This window comes from Nothoprocta perdicaria, unplaced genomic scaffold (genome assembly GCF_003342845.1).
Source record: "Nothoprocta perdicaria isolate Ctin4 unplaced genomic scaffold, notPer1 scaffold_35, whole genome shotgun sequence".
Classification (NCBI taxonomy): domain Eukaryota; kingdom Metazoa; phylum Chordata; class Aves; order Tinamiformes; family Tinamidae; genus Nothoprocta; species Nothoprocta perdicaria.
In genome coordinates, this window is record NW_020455588.1 from 3,566,433 (window position 1) to 3,586,125 (window position 19,693).

Consider the following 19,693-nt stretch of genomic DNA (forward strand, 5'->3'; position numbering starts at 1 on the left):
CTGGATTATACTGAGGAATTACAGGGAGGGTTTTGAAATAAAGGAGTCACCTAGAAAAGATGGAATAAATAAGCAGAAGAATTTTTAATAATTTAGTACTGTGGCTTATCTGCTGTATTCCGATACTGAACGTATAATTCACTGATTCTCTGTTGATTATGTGTTGTTAATAAAACAAATGACTAGTTAAGAAGTTAAGAATGAATTGCAGAAGCAGGAGGAGATAATAAATCAGAGGCTGACGAGCTTTCCAAAACAGGCTTTCCATCAAGAGGGCAAATAAGTTTCATGCAATGCATGAATATTTTTATCTTAATATAGTGATAGTACAGAAAGCACATGCCTCAGGTTTGCACGAAAAGAACACTTCAAAACAAACAAAAATCCACCATACACACACCCCACCAAAACTGATCCCTTGACATGATTACACGGTGCAATGCAGCCCTGAAAACAGCGCGGCTGATGTAGCAGCAGTTAACTCAGTTTCTCTGCTGAAAGCCACTAAATGTAGCTTCTAGATCTGGATAAAACCGAGCTGGTGCCAGTCAAGAGCTGCCCCCTGTTAGAGGCATACCCACAGAAGCTGAGTCTTTACAGCTCAGAGCATCCAAAAGCTGGTCTAAAACCCATGACATTCTCTCCTAAAAAAATCCACGATAAAGCATGAGGAAAAACAGCAGGACATATTCTAGAGAATATTGAAACAAAGAAGACATAGTCAATAAAAGTATTCCTGCAATCCTTGCTTACCTCAATGACTTAAAGAGAACTTTTACAGAAGTTTAGTCAGTTACTCCTGCCTTGAAGATAATTTCATCCACAGAACTTCAAGCTGTCCTTTGGCCTCTTCGGAGAAGACAGCAACGTATTATGGTCCCAGGCAGAGCACAACTGCCTGGATGATCATGCTGAGGACCTGCCATATTCAGTTAAAATTCTACCTTGCAGATTCTCAAAGCTGCTACATTCATTGGCTTTCCAGGTACTTCCATTTTAAAAGTGAATTCTTTACCTGAAAAGGGGAATCAAAAAAGCAAAATTGAAACATTACAAAAACAGACAAAAATAACTCCACAAGACACATCCCAACACACACATATCTAACACTTTCTACCATCGCAAAGCTTTACTAATCAAGTCTAACAGATAAGGATTATTGCTTTATCTCCCTATATACCACAACAATATTTAATCGCTTCTTTTCCACTAGTCTCAATGTATGACTCTCCTGCAAGAGCTGTTAAATGGAAATAGTAGTGGCATAAGTAAACCAAGAATAACTTAATACTATCGTCAACTTAATTAAAAAAAAAACTTTTTTGCTTTGTGCTAAATATAAACTTTGCCTCAAAACAATCAATGCATATCTACTCTATATCTTCTATGAGAAGGTTGGTTCAGAAGTCACTGCTGAATGTTGCAACATTTCAGCTAAAATACATACAGAAATACCCTACTAAGCACAGAAACACACCATCAATCAACAATTTTAAGTTACTTCAAGAGTATGCACGTTGTTTTCAAATTTCCATGAAAAGGTCATAAAATTCTCGAATGTAATGTTCTGTTTCAAGAATGGTCCTTTTAAACAAAAAAAGTCTGTAATCATTTCATAGGGATTGAAATTTTCAGGAATGCAGCTGTTCCAGCATGCAGGCCATAGAGACTACATATCCAAGTATTTTACTAGACTAACATGATTACTGGGAAAGCAACCCTATATTCCAATAACTTGAAAGATTCCAATAACAAGAAATGCCTGTTTTTAAGTCTTAACATCTCAAGCATGGAGATGAGGTGAACCTGTAAACAGTTTGAGGAAAAACCAAATGAAACCCACTTACAAAATTGCAGTGTAACACCATTCAATAGTCCGCATCACTGCACACATGAACTGCACAAAGTCTGTAGCTACCTAAATAGTTTTCACAGCCCTAGGGGAGACCAACAGGCCTTACTGGTCCTGCCCAGCCTCCTCACCCCTGGGGCCCTCACATGGGGCTCTGCCTGGCCACGGTTCCCTTCAGCAGGCCTGACCCAGTTCTTCAGGTTGACTTTCTGGCTTCATCTTGGACCTGCCTCATCACCACCAACCTGCCTGGCAACCTGGGCTCAGGGTTGATGACAGCTGCCATCTCCTAACGGCAGCCAGATGAGACCAGACCTGCTGGCCACATTACCACCCCTTGTGCCCCGGCCCTCGTTGTGACCTGGCTTTTAGTAGCCTCTGCCCAGGAGAAGTCATACTTGTCTCAGCGATAACCACGCTGAAGGCACACGCTGGGTTGTTGAAAACAAACCCTTCCTTAATCTGCTTCCACCTGTTATATATAACAAGGAACTAGGTAATAAGCGGTCGGTTGACACAACAGTATGCTATAAATGACAGCCCATAAAGCTCTACGATCCAAATCATGTAAGTCTCAAAGGAGCATTGTAGCTAGAGCTAGACATTTGTCCTCTAATTGTTCGGAACAGTTATAGTGAGTGATATGAAACTCCAATTTATCATTTGCAAGCTCCTCTATGAGTCCTCTTCACCAAGAGGCCTGTGTTAGGAGTTAAGGCACAGCAGCTCCTCTGGGGAAGGACACAGCAGAGAAGGAGATCCTCAATGGTGTGGCAGAGAACAACAGAGTTGGGGGAATTCTCATTTAATCTCAGCTCCATCTCTGCATTCATATCATCAGCTCTGCTCCTCAAAAATCAACAAATTAGAGTTTTGCTAATGATTCAGAACAGGTTAGCAGCTGCTGAAGCACATCTAAATTGAGGACATCTAGGGAAAGCATCAAATTAAAGCAAAGAAACTTGGGTGACAGTTTGAAGAGTAGCTTATAAAAGGTTGGAAATCAGTAGCTACTGTCAGCACCTATAACCATGACATGGTCACGAGAGAATCAACACAGAAAAAAAGTACTACCTACACACTTTCAGCTCAAATTTTATATTGTAACATACAATTACAATATACTTTGCACGCTAACAACATATTGCGCATGGTGGGTCCTGGCCTCCTGCAAAGACTATTGTCCACCTACGTAGTCAGAACTATATCGATGCGTTACTACCGAAGCCACAAAACAGTGCCATATTCATCCTTGGAGGGAAAGATTATCTAATAGGAGCCTAACGTCCCATTCTGTCCTCACTCTGTGATGATTTAAAAATAAGTGCCCAAATGACAGAAACATATTGGTATGAAAGACAAGTGCACAGCCTTTGATCATAATTTTAAAGAACTCAGTTTTTATGATGGAGATCTCAGGTCTCATATTCCACACTCCTTCTGTGATGATAAGCAGAAACGGGTAAAAGGAGATATAAAAATTCAAAAGGCCCTATGTGGAGAATTATCTACTATTGTATGTATTCTTACATAAGGAGAAAATAAAAGATAATTCTAGATTTGATTAGAAATAGATCCATCACTGTTTTAAACACAGGAATATTTTTTAATCCTCATTAAAATGCCAACTTTTTTTGAGAAGACTAAGTTTTGAAAGTTTAATAAGAACTGAAACAAAAAGGATTTAAATCAAAAATTTAAATTCAAAATCACCTGAAAGATGAGTGGTTTCATTTTAAGCTTTTGATTCCAATTTGAATGCAAAGTTAGAAGAAATAAAGGGTTATTCTTAAGCTGTCAAAATTGAATACATCATTTTAAGACCCATTTTTAAATTTCTTTCCCTTTTAAAGACAGTCAAATGAGCTGTTTCTTGCACAAAGTTTTGAATTTAAGCAATCAAGATTTGATTTAAAAATCCTCGTCACATACAGTTTAATCTTATCCATAATATAATAGGCCCCGATTTAAAACCTAGATACATGGAAGAAAATAAGCATATTATGAAGTTGGCCATCAAAACATGCTTCACTTTTAATGCCTTTTCCATCCTGACATGGAGCATTTTTTTGGTCTTAAAGAATATTAAGGGGGGGGAGGGGAGAGGGGAAGGAGGGCCAGAACATCAGTTGTTTTTCATTTTCTTGTCACAAGCAAGCAAACAAAAACTGATCTGAGAATTACTTTTTTTTTTTTTGCTTATGCAAGCATCTTAATACATCTTACAATCCACAACATGGTATTCGCATAATTCTGAAATCATATATCTTAGGTTTTAAAAAACAAAAACTAAAAATCAGATGATATTCCTTCTTGCCATCCTGTTGATCAAATTTTTATATTATACTTCCTTAAGGAAGATTGACAACACTGACATTAATAATGGAGGTTTCAAGAAAATGAATGCTTCTTATGGCACCAAGTTGTGTTTTGCAGATAGGCACGATAATTACATTTTCTGCGATGTAAATGCACCCAGCCTCTCCAGAGAGGCAGAGAGGTGTGCTAGCTTTAAAAACTTCCAGAGAATGGGAAAAAAACCATTTAGCATAGGAAAGAACATTTTACAGTACTGGTTTCCTAAACAGTAGTTTCTTTAATTTCAGTTTGTAACAATGCAGGATCAAAAGTGCTGCAGACTTTTTTTTTTCCAAATAGTAACCTATGTTGTCTTATACTTAGGCCAGACATTCTTCACTGTGAGCTAATGTACCTTTAATTCAGTGCACGTGAAAGTGTTACTTTAAAATCATTGACCAATTCATCACAACAACCCCAAGCATAGGAAGCGTAATTTTTCTCTGTTTTGGAGAAAGTAAAATATGGACACCTGAAACTTGTTTATTTGCCTGAGCTCTTTCAACAAACAGACTGGCAGGAGTTGGAATAGAACCAAAATATACCAAGTTGTCCTCTAAATGTAAGACAACCAGGTTCTACACCAGAACTATACAGAGCTGGAAGGTAAGAGATGGGTTATCAAGACCACAGCTATATTAGACTACCAGGGTCTACATGTGTTTTTTGTTGTTGTTTTTTTGAGGGTTTTTTTTTTCCCTCTCCACTCTGATATAATATTGCACTGAATTGTCATAGCACAGGTCTTGCAGAAAAAGCATTTCAACCTTGTCCTGTAGCTAGCAAGAGCCTATTTCGTTACAACAGCAACAGTGAAAGCTGCTTCCTTCCCTCAACACTTGCCTCTCCTTCAGACCCATAGCTTTCCTCGAGAGGTTTTAAGGCCGGGAAATGAACCAGTCCCCTCACTCAGCAGGATTGCAACAGCTTCCCCAGGGGCTCCAAGAGGTGATGCCACTTACTTTTGGCCATGTTTTCAAAGTTTGCAAGAGAAAGGAAGCCGAAATCAAAATCAGAAAAACTTAGCAACGATGAGAACTATTCCCTAATCAAGATGCTGCCTACAGAACCACAATAGCACTTTTACTGAACAACCATAGAAGAGGAGCAAACAGATTTTTTTCTTCTGGAGTTTCTGTACCAACCACAGTTCTCATTCTAGAGCACTGCAGAAACTTTGTAGCAATACAGAGGTGGGCAATAAAAGGGGCATCTTAGCAGTTAATCAAGAAAGGAAACCTCAAAGCCTCATTATTAAGTAAACTAGATATTAAATCATGCAGAATCAAAAAACTAGTTTCGCAGTTTTTTGGTTTGTTTTGTTTTTATACATGAAAAAGTAAGCAATAATGAGCAGGAAAAAGATATTTGCCCTGATAGCTTGTCTTAAAGGATGCAACACTCCTGCCTTCTCCCCGTCTTCCCCAACTCAGATAGACCACACTCCCCTCCCTTCCAAATATCTAAAAATTACATAAATACTTTGACAGTATAAATTATCAATCAAGGTTCAAATGCTCCACACTATTAATTCAGGAATTAATGTGGCAAGCAAGTGTTGAAAAGGCAGTCAGGCTCATTCCATGTCTCAGCTGCCTAATAATGCAAACAGAGACTGATGTATTCTGCTTATTGAGAAATGAAAAATGACTGCCTGGTTTGCAGGGCTGAATATGATAACCCCTGAATTTGGGGTGAATGACACATTTTATCTTTTATGTGAGTACTACATGATTGATAGCAGTAACACAGAATGCAAATGTGGAAACTGTGCATTGCATCAAGTTTCAAGCAGAAATCCAAATTGACCCAAGCATGATCCACCTTAATTATGACAGAATAGTGCTTTTAATATCTTGATGTTCTGGAAATTCTGTTTCCTTTCTGTATCTGTTTTGGAGCTGATATTATTGACGTTCTCAAAAGTAACGCTCTCATATTCCTTTGTTGCAATTGCATTTTACAGCTAAGCACAGTTTCCCTCCATTCACAGGTGTATAAGAACTGCTGAAGATGGTACTTTTTTTTTTTTTCCTGCACTTAAGATGATTTCTAGGCCTCAAAAATCATGCATGTGCTTTGTGGACTATATTATCATCTGTCATTTAAACATAAATCAGTAACCCTTATACCAGTGACCATCAAGATAAAACCTTCACTCCAGCAGACTGCAATTTTCCCACAATTGATCAGATCCAACTTTTACAGAGAGAAAAATAAAACAAGGACAAAAATCAGAACCTTATGATGTAGAGCATATGCTCTCTTGAAATAATTAAGCATATTTGGAAGTTAAGCCAATTCACCTATGCAGGTGATAACTGATCCAGGAATTACACCCTATAAGGGTCATTCTACCCAATTAGCTTGAAATACGTTTTTTGCTGTTTAGAGACATAACCTAGATGCTTTCAAAAGCCCTTCCTCTTCACTAAACCTTAAAATCTACTTAAAATCTCTATTTCCATCCAAGTAGTTAGTTTAAGATCTCCATTAATGTAATCTTACCAAATATTCTGAGGTTAAACAAATTCAAGCTTGTGTTTCTCATTTAACAATTCATTTTTCAGGAAGTTTTTAATTAAAGTCTGAGCATAAGTACAGAAGACAAGGGCTTTTGTTTGTTGGGTTACTTTAAAAGCATCCCATTTTTTAGTTTCTATACAGCCATCATTTTGATGATTTTCTTTTGCCATAGACTGATGTTGGATTTCACCCAAATGGAAGGACTCGAGTCTATGGGTTAGTGTTGCTGAGAAGATGCAGTTAGGTAGCAGCTAGTATAATTTCTTTTCCTGCAGCAGAAAGAGTTTTCATGAAAATGTAGGCATTAGATAGAGAACCCAATACTTTCCTTTACATGAACTTTCCAGAATGCTTAAGGATATGATGAAAAGATCTCTCTCTTACGTGACACAGTGAGGAAGAACCACATTGTTTTCCCAGTTATATTTCAAATAATGGTGTCCATTAGAGATTTATTCTTGTGCACAACAAAAATTTCAAAAATTCAAAAAATTTCAAAACACATTGAGAAACTAAGCTACAAGTTTTGTGATATGCAGGCATAGCAGATATTTTTATGAAAATGTGTTTTAATTTGAGTAATCACTTTATAATCAGAAAAGCAATTCAGCTTGAAATCATACTGCTTGCCTTCAAATCAAGAATTGAACTTTCAGAGTTCCTTTTTAGAGAATCTATATGATATATTAGCTAGATACATTCAAAACTTCAGAAGCTCTAAAGAAACAAGTATTATCCTTTTCTCCTAGAGATATATGCCAAAATTCCTATTAGTCTCTATGATTGCTCTGGTGTTACTTGAGATAATAAGAAAGAAAAGAAAATAATCATGGGCTGCAAAGCCTGATTAAAGAGTGGAGAAACAAGCCTTTTACTTAAGAAATCTATGAACAGTAAGAGATTTCAAAACCCTCCAGGGGAAAGGAGTAATACAGAATATCTCTTAAGACATAAGCTTAAAAGAGGAAGTCATAGTCCTAAAATTCCTCCTTCTTACTTTCTCTCAAACACTCATTTATTTTCTATTTACTTCTAAATATAGTTTCATTCTCAAGGGAAAGAGAAGACATCAGTTAAGAAATAATAATAAAAAAAAAAGCATAAAATGCAATGCCCAGAGCCACACTACAAATAGTCATTATTCAATTATTTCTCTGTATGTAAAGAAAAAGCAAAGAATTATGTGCTTTTCTCCCCATCTATGTCCTCCCCTTAATTAATTTTATTATCAATTTGCCATAAAGACCATGGAATAAGGAGGGCAAGAAGCTTCCTCAGGCCTCCCCACTAGTCACCAGATCAGATAGCATGCTGATCCCCATTCTATCACATGGATTCCTTGTCCTAAATGCAGCCCAATACAACACTCGGGAGGTTGAAATAGTTGTCTTTGGTTTCTTTGTTCACTAATTACTTGGGGATGTGCCTCTGTGTGTGTATTTTCTAAGTATGAAATAGCAACAAAAATAATTTTGACTAAGTGGCGCTCACTGGAAGCACAGCAGAGAGCAAGCATTACCTAGCTCTTATTTTTTAAGTGCTTCATGAAGTTCCAGTAGACAACATTTCAAACCATCAGTTTATAGAAACGCAGTCTTCCTTTCCAAGAAAGGAAACAAAGATCTACAATAAGCCAACAAAATTTCCAATAGACTTTTTTAGTGGGAGGCGGGAGGGGTGGAAGAGGAAGTAATGAAGATATCATTTGTTCTATTCAGAAACTACGAACCTAGCACAGCAAGTTCATAGGCATATTAATTCATATGCAAATAAGAATCAGAGAGGGTAATAAATTTTCTTTTGAGAGTGATCCTTTTTACAACCTAAAAAAAATAGAAGTTTTTCCAAATATTTTTGAGAATCTTCATTAAAAGAGCAAATTCAGACAAAAAAAATTTTTTTTTCCAGTGTCATGACATATGCTGGCTTATTTCTATTGGTGGTAAAGTTTAACAGATACATTCCAGAAAAATATATATTTGCTTATATAACTAGTGGGCTATCGCTATGTCATTATATAATAGCATCAGGTGCAATAAAATGCTATTCAATTACCTGATCTATTAAATACCGATTTTTTCCTTCTCCATATTAACTTCATCTGTTTTCCTTTATGGAGACAGCACTCAAAACTAGTGATAGTATCAAGTCTGACTACATTTCTGCACACATGGATGAAACCAAATTTAGCTCGCTTTTCACAAAACACCGGTTTTCAGTAACTATTTGTGAAAAAGACCTCTTGCTGGCCAAAGACCACTAGCATAACAGATAAGACAGGCAGACACACATTTCTGGATGGCTTTTTTCCCCAGGCTCTGGATTTTATCCACTCAGACCACCAGCAGAGTTCTCATAGACTCTAGATGAGGATCATAGTGGCAGTCAACAGAAACTGACCTAGAATGGGAGAAGTCTTACAAATCTCTGTCTGAAGGAAGCACTTCTTTTGTGTCTTGAGAGACATATAAGGTCAAAAAGCCTGGTAGGTTTGGAACTCGAAGTTCAGATCATCAGAATTAATGGCATATGCAGCCAGAAATCTGAATTATTCAGCACGATTACTACCAAGCATGTGTCAACATAATACCCTGAATGACACTACACGAGGCAGTCATTCAGCATAATTCTCACTAACAAATTCACTGCCTTGAGGCCATGGATTTACAGAACCTAGGATACAGCATTAGCACAGATTTATAGTCACTCTTATAACCTTTAAGTCAGTGTTTTATTGCAAAAATCTCTGTGGGGAGTGCTTATGGAAAATACAAAAAGCATTTAAGTACTTTTTCTAGGAAAAAAAGTCTCCACATATTGCTAAGGCATAAACAATATTCAAGCAACCCAAATTTAAATGAAAATACATCCATGTATTTCAGAGCTCTGGTATTATATCATAAAAAAATGGGACAACAAGAGTTATTTTATTTTCTAATTTCCCCTTTCTAAATGCTGATTGTTTCCCTAAATCTCTGCTTTCAGTACCAAGCCTCAGCAACTCTGTCAGCATATTTATTGCTTCCATGACCATGCTGAGGTGGAGGGAGAAAAAGCAACATTTTTTTTCTTTTCCCCAAGAGATATTTTTGTCCACATCAAGGAGAATTAAATGCCATCTTCTTTTAGAAGTGTTTGTTGGCAGCCAGTGAAAGTGCTTAGTACCCTGTGAATTGGCACGTACCATTTAGTTGCCTTTAATCTCTTATTCCATGTTCCTTTACTAGCTCAACATGTCAAGGTGGACAGGCAGCACCACCCAAATATAAATCTTGCCAGTCACCACAATCCTATCTCCCTCAAACAAAAGAGTATGCTGCTGAATATTTAAGGGACCTCATTTCATCTTTGGCTTGGAATGTCAAAACAGAAAACCCACAAGCAAAGATTTATGGTTAACCTAAAAGAGGCAAGTTGCAAGAAAGGACTCTCTTTTAGGATTATTCAAATCATAAAAAAACAGCAGTGAAAGGCATGTCAGGTTCTGAATGCCAAGTGCAGAACAATTAGGATGCTCTCTCCCATAGATTTTGTTAAACTTCAGGAAGTTTTGAAAACTTCTCCCCCTTCTTTTCATAGATAATCTATAGGGGCAAAATATGGAATCTGTTCATGAATGCAAGTTGGAAAAATATAAAAAATAATTTGGAGAGAAAGATTACCACAAGATCAAACAGATTTGGTACACATTGCAAAATCCTCCAAAAAAAAAAAATGGAGCTACCTCTTATAAAGTATAGTTTCTAAAATTCATGTTTGAAAAGCTAATGTTCCTGAAGTAAAAGAGAGAAAGATTACCACAAGATCAAACAGATTTGGTACACATATTGCAAAATCCTCCAAAAAAAATGGAGCTACCACTTATGAAGTATAGTTTCTAAAATTCATGTTTGAAAAGCTAATGTTCCTGAAGTAAAACAAGTGTCAACTTGGCTCAGGCTCATGACAACAAATAGCGTGAAAAATACTATTCTAAGATGGACAATTCCTGTCTTCTTTTGAGGGTGAAAGTTGTGAATAAAATAAAGACTGTATCCATTTCACTGTTGATTATGAAGAAGTGGGGGGGAAAAAAAGAAAGAAAGAAGTTAAGGAATTAGTATGTTAATTGGATGAGTGGAAAAAAAAAGGGAAGAAGGTGGGGAATCTCATGAAAACCGACGAAAAAAAGTGAAAGAGAAAAATGTCAAGAAAAAAAGGGAAAAAAACACTCAAAAGCAGAAAAGATCACTTTAGAAAGATAGCAGCATCCATTAAGTGTCTTCAGTCTTTAAAGACAGAGATAAAAGTATATTTGAAAGAACCAAAGTAACTAGTCAGTAAATCACTACTTTGGGTGTGTGGGGGGAGAAACAATTACAAATCCATGAACAATGACAGTGAAACTCTTCAGCATACGAGTCTTGAACAAAACTCCAGGTAGCTAATAGACATAAAGACAAAATACGTAGTAACGCATACTAAAAAGAAACAACTATATCTTCTACTACTCATGATACTTGGCAATCTCTCCCAATTTGGTGAAGTGTGGTTTCTTTTCTCAGTTTTCTAAACTGTGGTTTCCTTATTTGCTTATTCACCAAATTTTTTACATAGCTTACATAGCTCTTGTTTCTTTCTAGAAATCAGGCCTTCACTTTGCTTAGCCAAACAATCCAATCTTCTCCAGACTTCATTCTTGAGATATCTTGCACGTTCTCCTAAGCCTGTGTAACACGATTCACATTTCCTAAACACAGTCGAGTGGTTAGTCTGGCGACACCCAGTATCTATTCCCACTGCTGGCATCTCTTGGCAAGTCATTTCACCTCAGTGATTACGCAATGTCGTCAGCTGCTTAGGTACCATGCAGATGAAGAGACAGAGAAGCACTATTCCTGTTATCCCCGTCCATTTGAATGTTTGGGATTAATGTTTGCATAAACATGAAAAGCAAGGAAAGGGTTCACAGGTTAGCTGTGGTGATGTTGGCTTTTGCTTAATTTGCTGTGACGAGACAAGGTTGGAGTGAATAGATTGTCATTCAACCACGGTTAAATGAATTATTCAAAAGTGTTTTATGTCAGGCATGCATTAACTGCACATTGAGTCTTGTCAAAGGTCTCAAATAAGCCAGGGCTTTTGTGAGCCATTGGCTCAATCTGAGGCCTGAGGATAAACAGGTAGCATAGGCCGAAGGGTAAACACTGGGAGTAGGACTCAGCGTTAACACAGAAGTACCACCAAGGGTAATCTAGTAGATTTCTACTAGAACTACTAGAAACTACTAGACCACAGTAGATTCTGTGGTTTCTAGTTAATCAGCTTCCAGCTAATGATGAAGCTTCTTATTATCACAACCTAAGGATAGGTCCAAGCATCTGTTCTTTTAAATCTCATCTCTGAAGGCTAATCTTCAAGGTCACCTACTTTTCATTATCATCTTTGATAATGCCTACTAACTTCATTTTATCAGCAAGTCACATCATTATGACTCTTCTGCTGAGGTCTGTCATTAAAATGACAAATGATATTGGACCCTAGACTGATCCTTGGAGAACTTTACCTTTAATGTCCCTCCAGCCTTACAGTTTCCTTTAATGCCCATATACTTTCCTTTAACATAATTCTTTGTCCATCATCTATGAATCCATCTTCCAAGTTAAACTCACCAGTGTGGCACTACAGAAACAAAAAACTGAATACGTTTTAAGTGTATAAGACTTTCCGCAGTCTGTTGTCTAAAGAAATAACCCTTTTAACAAAACATTTTGGTGATTTTTGAACATTCTACCTCTGGCAACTGCATGAGGATTTTTAATTTACTGCCCGTTATTTCTGTATCTGTAGTTTTTTTCTTAAGAGTTTGCATTAAGCTCTCCTGAAACTAAAAAAAGATTCAAGTTCTTACTGCACTCTGCCCTACTAAGCATTGTAATGTAAGAATGAATCTTTCTTACAATCCCAAAAGTCCTGGAAAAAAACACTTTCCTAAGCAAACGAAAAAGATTCCAAGAAGTACTCCAAATCCTACTGTATGCTCTTCTCCTTAAGAGAAACAACTCTTTCATTTCACAGAAGTGTTATAAAAATCACCGCATAAATAAAATCACCTGTGGCACTTAAGTCAGTATTCAAGCCAGGGAAGGATATCTGGTTGACTCAATTTGAAGATAGTTGAGGTCTGCTTCCACCCGTAAATGAAGCAAATTTTTAGGTTCTACCTTTCATCGCACCACTGTTAGAAGTTATCTCCTATTTTCAGTATCCCTACCCCAGACAAAACTTGACCCTATCTTCAGACTTTGCCTCTGAATTTCTCATTCACCATCACCAAATGCCAAAGCAACTTCCTTCTCTTATTCCTTTGATTTGTAAAAGCTGAAGAACATTACAGTCTTTCCCCTCCACATACTGAATCAGTCTTTAATTACTCAAACTGGCGTATTTTCCAGGCCCAGATCTTCTATATTATTCTTATTTACTGAAAACAAATCTGAAAACTTCCATATTTTCCTCACATTCAATAAATTTGAAACAATCTGTCAGCTATCACTTACGGAAAATAGGCTAGACAGAGATTTACTGGTACTACATTTTCTGATTTTCATTTGAAAAGTTTAAATCTCCCACCATTTCTCTATAACGTAATTAGCAAGGACACCCAACAGCAGTATTATAGACGTTTAGTCAATATGCAAATCTCAAATAACATACAACACTTTTCTTAAAGGGATCTCTTTACCAAATCCTTCTTCAAGTCATCTTAGCAAAAAAAGAAATATCTATAATATATAAAAAATATTGTTCTAAGTTATCTTTCTTCTTGGCAAGCTGTCACACCACAAACCCGTAACACTGTCTCCAACAGCAGAACTGTTTTACGAAGACTATTATTTTGCCATATGCAGTCACTTTAAAATCTCTCCTCAGCACACCTCACCAATTCCCCAAGAACTACAGGCAACAACCAACTAAAATGCAAATCAAATTAGCAAATCAGCTCCTCTACATTTATTTTTCTCCAGGAGCTCTCTTTCTTTTTGATAAAACTCTCAACTTACTGATTTTGTCCTACAGCCACCACTGCTGATTTTTCCTCTCAAACTCTCCCAATTCTTACCCTTGCCAGGAAATTTGAAGGTCTCAGCACAGCTGCCTAGCTTTTTTTGTTTACTTTAATAACTGGACAGGAGAAAAGCTATGATCCGAGGGCTTCTGGCAACAGGAAATAAGACTCCTCAACCACCTGCACTTCAGTATCAGGTACCCCAGCTGCAGGTGAGGACAAGCAAGATCCATCAGGAAGCTTAGGAGGAACAGCTGAGCATGCAGGAGGTGGAAAGACTCTGAAAGCTACCTCCTGCAAGGGTGGCAGGCACCCATCTCCAAGGTGACATCAGGCAGATTTGTTGTTTGCAAATGGCCTGATTCAGGGCTGCTGCAGAGGTGCTGCCAGGCTTGTCCAGTACTTAGATTCTTACCCTTTGCTGCTTGGGCAGCAGTGGTGCAGCTGAGGTGACCCAAAGTGCACCAACAGTTACTGCATAGCTCTGGGCATGAGAGGTGGAGATGGGGTGCAGGTGATGCCCCCTCCATCCTGCCAAGAAGAGAGGAGGGTTCAGGCCAAACCAAACTCATCCAGCTGGTGTAGCAGCATGGCAGGGGGACAATTTCTCTTTTCATAGAGTGAGGGGTTGCTAAGCACAGGTGTAATGCTTTGAGCTAAGTGGGGCAAGAACATCTTTGCAAAGAAGATCCTACCATGGTTGAGGGTGGCTTTAGATCAGATATGATGGAGGATGGTTATCATAACCTGACAAGAAGTAAAGAGACAGCAAAAGGTGCAGCACATATGTTGAAGGGGGGCGGGGAGAAACAACTGGTGAGAATCTTATCTTTCCCTGGTAAAAGCAGCATGACTTGAGCCCATCTCAAACAGCAGGTAGTGTAGTGAACAAGCAAGAGGATGTAGAAGTTGGTCAGAGTTGCAGAGCTATGGCCTCATTGATTTTGCAGCTGCATGATGAGATTGTTCTCATAATTGAAGTGCTAGAAGGGAAAGATGCTGCTGTCTCTTCAGGAAAGACAGGATGGACTAGCACACAGGAATAGGTCACGTTCCTGGTAAAGAGATGGCTTGAATGTATGTATCTTTGCCTTGGGGAGTTAATTAATTTATGTCATTTTCTTAAGATTCCATCTCTAAGAATGTGCTTAGCTATTAAACAATACAACAGCTAGTAATTTAAATGTTCAGACCATCAGGATAATTCTAGGTGCCTAGCATCCCAGGTAACCCTGAAGTCATTAGTAGATAAGGAACAGTCATAAATGTATTCGTCAAGTGTTAGAGTAGGAACTGCAGACTATCATCACAGAATCACAGAATGTTCAATGTTGGAAAGGACATCTAGAGATCATCTAGTCCAACCTTCCTGCTCAAGCAGGGACACCAAGAGCATGTGGCACAGGGCCGTATCCAGGTGGGTTTGAAGACCTCCAGAGAAGGAGACTCCACAACCTCCCTGGGGGCTCCATGGTCCTGGCACCCTCACAGTAAAGAAGCTCCTCCTCACATAGAGATGGAACTGCCTGTGTTTCAGCTTATACCCATGGTAACACACGGCTCTACCATAAATAGAAATACCATATAATCACACAGTTGATGTCATTTCCTTTTGCTCAACTTTCCTTAGGCAGCTCCAGAGAATATATTTTGTTATGTAGAAAAGAATTTTGAGTCCAACTTCACGTAACACTTGCTTCAAATGGAAGGGAAAAAAAAAGTAAAAATTGTGCCTTTCATTCTTTCACAGCAAAGACATTCACACAGTCTGAAAACTGCTGTACATGTTAAATAACTGTCTGTTATAATGATGTCGCAATCATCATACATCTCCATTTTCTTCCCACTCTGTATAATTAGGCATAATTGCACATACATACGTTGGTGATTGAACTGCAGAATGGAAACATTTGCTGTTTGATTATCTTCCATGTTGCTGCACATAACATTTGAAATACTGCATTTTATCTGAACATTTTAAAACAGCTGAACAAATAGCTCACAATTTCAAAGCTCAACAGCTATTTTCTACAGTTGGCTTATCATTAAAGGTTGCCCATACCAATTTCTCATTGTTTATAACATTAAGTAGTTTAATGAATTTAAGTGAAATTTCCCACTAATGTGATCAGTAGTGACCATATATAGATAATAAGCTATATTTTAATTGACCAAACTAATAAAAGTTACACTTATTTGGCTCATATTTACAAAATGTTGCAAGATGATGTGCAATTTTACGGTTGTTAATCATATGAAACAGCACTCACTAATACTTGAGGCCACAAGAAGGACTACTACTGTCAGAGCATTTAAGATTAATCCTTCTGTTTTATATGGGAAAAATAAGCAAAAATATATTTAAATTTTATAGCTAAAACTGCACAACAACTGAGCATTAATCTGCTATTAAAATTTGGTGGTCCTAGTCTGGCTGCCTGCTCAGCTTGCTATAAGTTTTGGGTGTGTTTGTTTGGTTTGTTTTATTTCAGTTTGCATATTTATTTTACACATTTATTATCAGAATTCATCAAATACATTCTCAACACAGCAATAAAATTCCAGCAGAAGCTAAGTAATCTCTCAAAGCAATTCAAAGCAACGGTTCTCGCTCCAAGAGCAACCATGACCCCCTAAAAGGCAGTTACAGGATGTGGCTGTATTGTACAGTTAGAAAGGATTTTGCAGCAGAGTACTAAAATGACACGTTATATAACTCATACTGAATGCTCTTCAGCACAGATAATGGCCAAACCAGGTTCAGTCTGAATAGTCCAATTCACACTATGCAAGCAAACTCTTTTCTAGCAAAGTATCCCACTGTTTTCATTCTTCTTTTGAGTGGAGGACAGACTCCTCCACACAGTGACTCAATTCATTCTGACATGGTCAACCTAAGTCCGGTCACGCTTGTAAAGGCCTGTTGCCCCTGCTTTGTAACAAAAGCAAAACATTGTTTGGGGAAAAGGACTTCTGTGTTGCCATGGAATCAAGCCATCACTCAAGGCCAAAATTAGAATTTCCTTACACATATTCTGCAGCTTTAGAATATGCAAATATTAAGACTCAAAAAGAATAAAGTATCTATCTCCAAATCTATTGCCAAATTTGTTTGTGTGTGGTCATCACCACATTTACGTCACCACCAAATTCCAAAAATCCACAGACTTATTACAGCAGTGTTCTTATTATTGAGTAATACCAAATGAGAAGCTTCTAGAATCTCTCTTTGAAGACAAAAAAAAAAAAGGTTATTACACTAAACTTAGTCTTAGGTAATGACAGACTAACTTCCACAAAGCCCAAATCATTTCACAGACCTGCTCTGGCCAACTCTTCTGGGCACAGGCTTGCAAAATGTGGCCTGCTGAGCAGTCTCAAAATTATTCTATACAGAAAAGCACTTTTATTACTCTGAGTCCCATTTTCAGATTAGAGGAAGGTAACATATGAAGGGACAAAGGGAACACATCAAACAGACGTGCTTGCAAGCAAAGTGGGTGCCAGAATTAGTGGAGAACTCAACCTTTCGGTGGTCATAGAATCATAGAATTCTTAAGGCTGGAAGGGACCTCTAGATATCATCCAGTCCAAGCACCCTGCACATGGAGGGTCACCTAGAGAATGTGGCACAGGGCTTTGTCCAAGTGGGTTTGGAAGATCTCCAGAGAAGGGGGCTCCTCAACCTGTAGTCGAGCTGCCTTGTTTAAGGCGTATGGAAATTCCATGCTGAACGTGAACGTTCTGGATGTGGAATTGTATATCAGTGGGGCCCATGCTGCATGGCCAATAGGAAAGACTTTTGCCTTGTTAAATTAAAAAGTGCAATATATCCAAAGAAATATGATTAATGAAGCAGTAGGATACTGGTACCCCCTGCTAGCACTAATAAATTTGAGACCTCTACAGCCTATTTCATACGAAGAGACATTGATCATAACTTGTCATCTTGTGAGCACTTTAATATAAACTCTAGATTCATTACACTTTTACGGAAATTTAAATCAGCCTGGAGTGCAGACCTTCTCCATAATGAGCATGAAAATGCAGAGGGATTTTGATTATTACTAGATATCGGTGACACAGGGGTCCACAGCTTAATAATAAGAGGGCTTGAAGCTATTATTGGGTTTCTCTAACAAGATTAGGTCAGACGACACTTTAAGCACATACTACGACTTTTCTAAAATCCTGAAAGTAGGACAACTTGCTGTTTCATTAGCATCACAAGTCTCTTTTCATGCCCTTTAAATTCCATAGGTCCATATGATGAATAAAGTCTATTAAATACCTCTTCATTATATACAAACACTTGAGTTGTAATATACATACACACACACAAAAAAAAAAAAAAAAAAAAAAAAAAGGAAAAACAAATTAACCTAATTTTGAGCTGATTCCAGCTATCAGTAACAATAATTTAGCAATCATGACCCTGAGGCTAGAAAACAATTGCTGACACAAGTTTTGGGACACCAGGAGGTCTTTGAGAGGATTTTAAATTTCTATAAAGCAGCACACAAAACTTAGAAGCAAACATTTATTTTTCTAAAAAAGAATTTCCAGAATTTAAAGCCTATGGGATTTGCTGCACTTTTTAAAGTTTCCACAACATTAATTCTATTAAAGCTTTCCATTTTATTCTGACACTTGAATTTAACTATCAAACAGCAAGGATGGGGAGCTGTAAGGCAGAGCTGACTGCTGTGCACTTCAAAGCACTCAGCCCAGACTTGAGTCGTTGCATCCGCTCAGTTCCAGTGGGAAATTAGGACATTCACACTTCCATATCCATCTCACATATGCATCAAGTCAAGAAAATTCCCACCACTCAAATGTGAATCAGCAAGGGAGCTCATGGGACTGGAGCCAGAACAACCATTTTTAACATCATGGTCTCAGAAATCTCAGAATCAAAGCTGGACCAAAAGAAAAAAAAATTTTTTTAAAGAGGAAAAATTTAATAAAATTCTCTAAAAAAAAAAAAGTCTACTTTGGAAGAAGCTGAATATTTTTAGGGACCCATGAATTCTCCAGTAGCATCTGTTCTGGCCTGCCTGCCTCAACCAGGTTGCTTGCGTGCCTTCTGCCTCAAGGTTTTAAGAAAGTTCCAACAAGAGTTCCCCTTTCTGATCCTCTGTTTAGTTTGTAAACAAAACCCTGCCTCTGCTTCACATCAGGATTTCTTTCACACCGCCCCAAGGAACACAAGAATCATTCAGGTACCTAAGTTGGGCAGCCATGACTAGGAAGTCCCTTTGGTACTCTATAACTAAGGTTGAAATAAGAAAGCCCAAAGCATTCCTTTCTAACTTCCCTTGTCAAGATAAAACTTAAGTTTCCAAACTTTGCCAACAAAACGTCCACCAATGTGAGACAAATGAACATTGGTGAAAATAGTCTAATAATAATGTATATCCAGTGAGATCCCAGTCAAAAAGGCAAGGAAGTTTTTAAGATGTGTAAGTAAAGGAATAGAGAATGATACAGGGCAGCTCTGAAATGCCTCCGTAAAGACAATGATGTGCCTTGATTTAGTGTGACAAGAAGAAAGAGCCACCTCAATCAGAAACTAGAAAAATTCCAGGTAAAAAAGGTAGGGACCATTTTCCTTTTCCACAGATAAGGACTGACATAAGAAATATATATAAAATAATGTTTGACTTAGAAATAGTTGCGAGCTATTCTGTTCTTCCTCACAGTGCAGCAGTAGGTGGATTTTGAAGAAATTAAAGGAAGGCAATTTCAAAATCAGAAACAATAAGAGAAAGATGACCTGAGATTGGAATTCATTGTTAAAGAGATGACCAAAGTATAGAGCTTCTAAAATCCAGGAGTAGTTTGAACATTTACTTGCATACTAGGAATGGCTAAAGTTAAATGATTGAAACAAGGTTGGAAAAAAAGTT

General features: G+C 37.7%; 1 long non-coding RNA gene across 3 annotated transcripts in view; it reads right to left on the reverse strand.

Moving 5' to 3' along the window:
* LOC112951421 overlaps positions 1-13,923 on the reverse strand; it is a 50,721-nt gene extending 36,798 nt beyond the window's left edge. For all 3 annotated transcript variants that reach the window (XR_003250199.1, XR_003250198.1, XR_003250200.1), the window contains exons 1-2: positions 13,839-13,923; positions 754-1,015 (exon numbers count right to left, since the gene is read on the reverse strand). This is a non-coding gene — a long non-coding RNA (uncharacterized LOC112951421). The remainder of the gene's footprint in view (positions 1-753; positions 1,016-13,838) is intronic.
* Between the last annotated feature and the right edge of the window lie 5,770 nt (positions 13,924-19,693).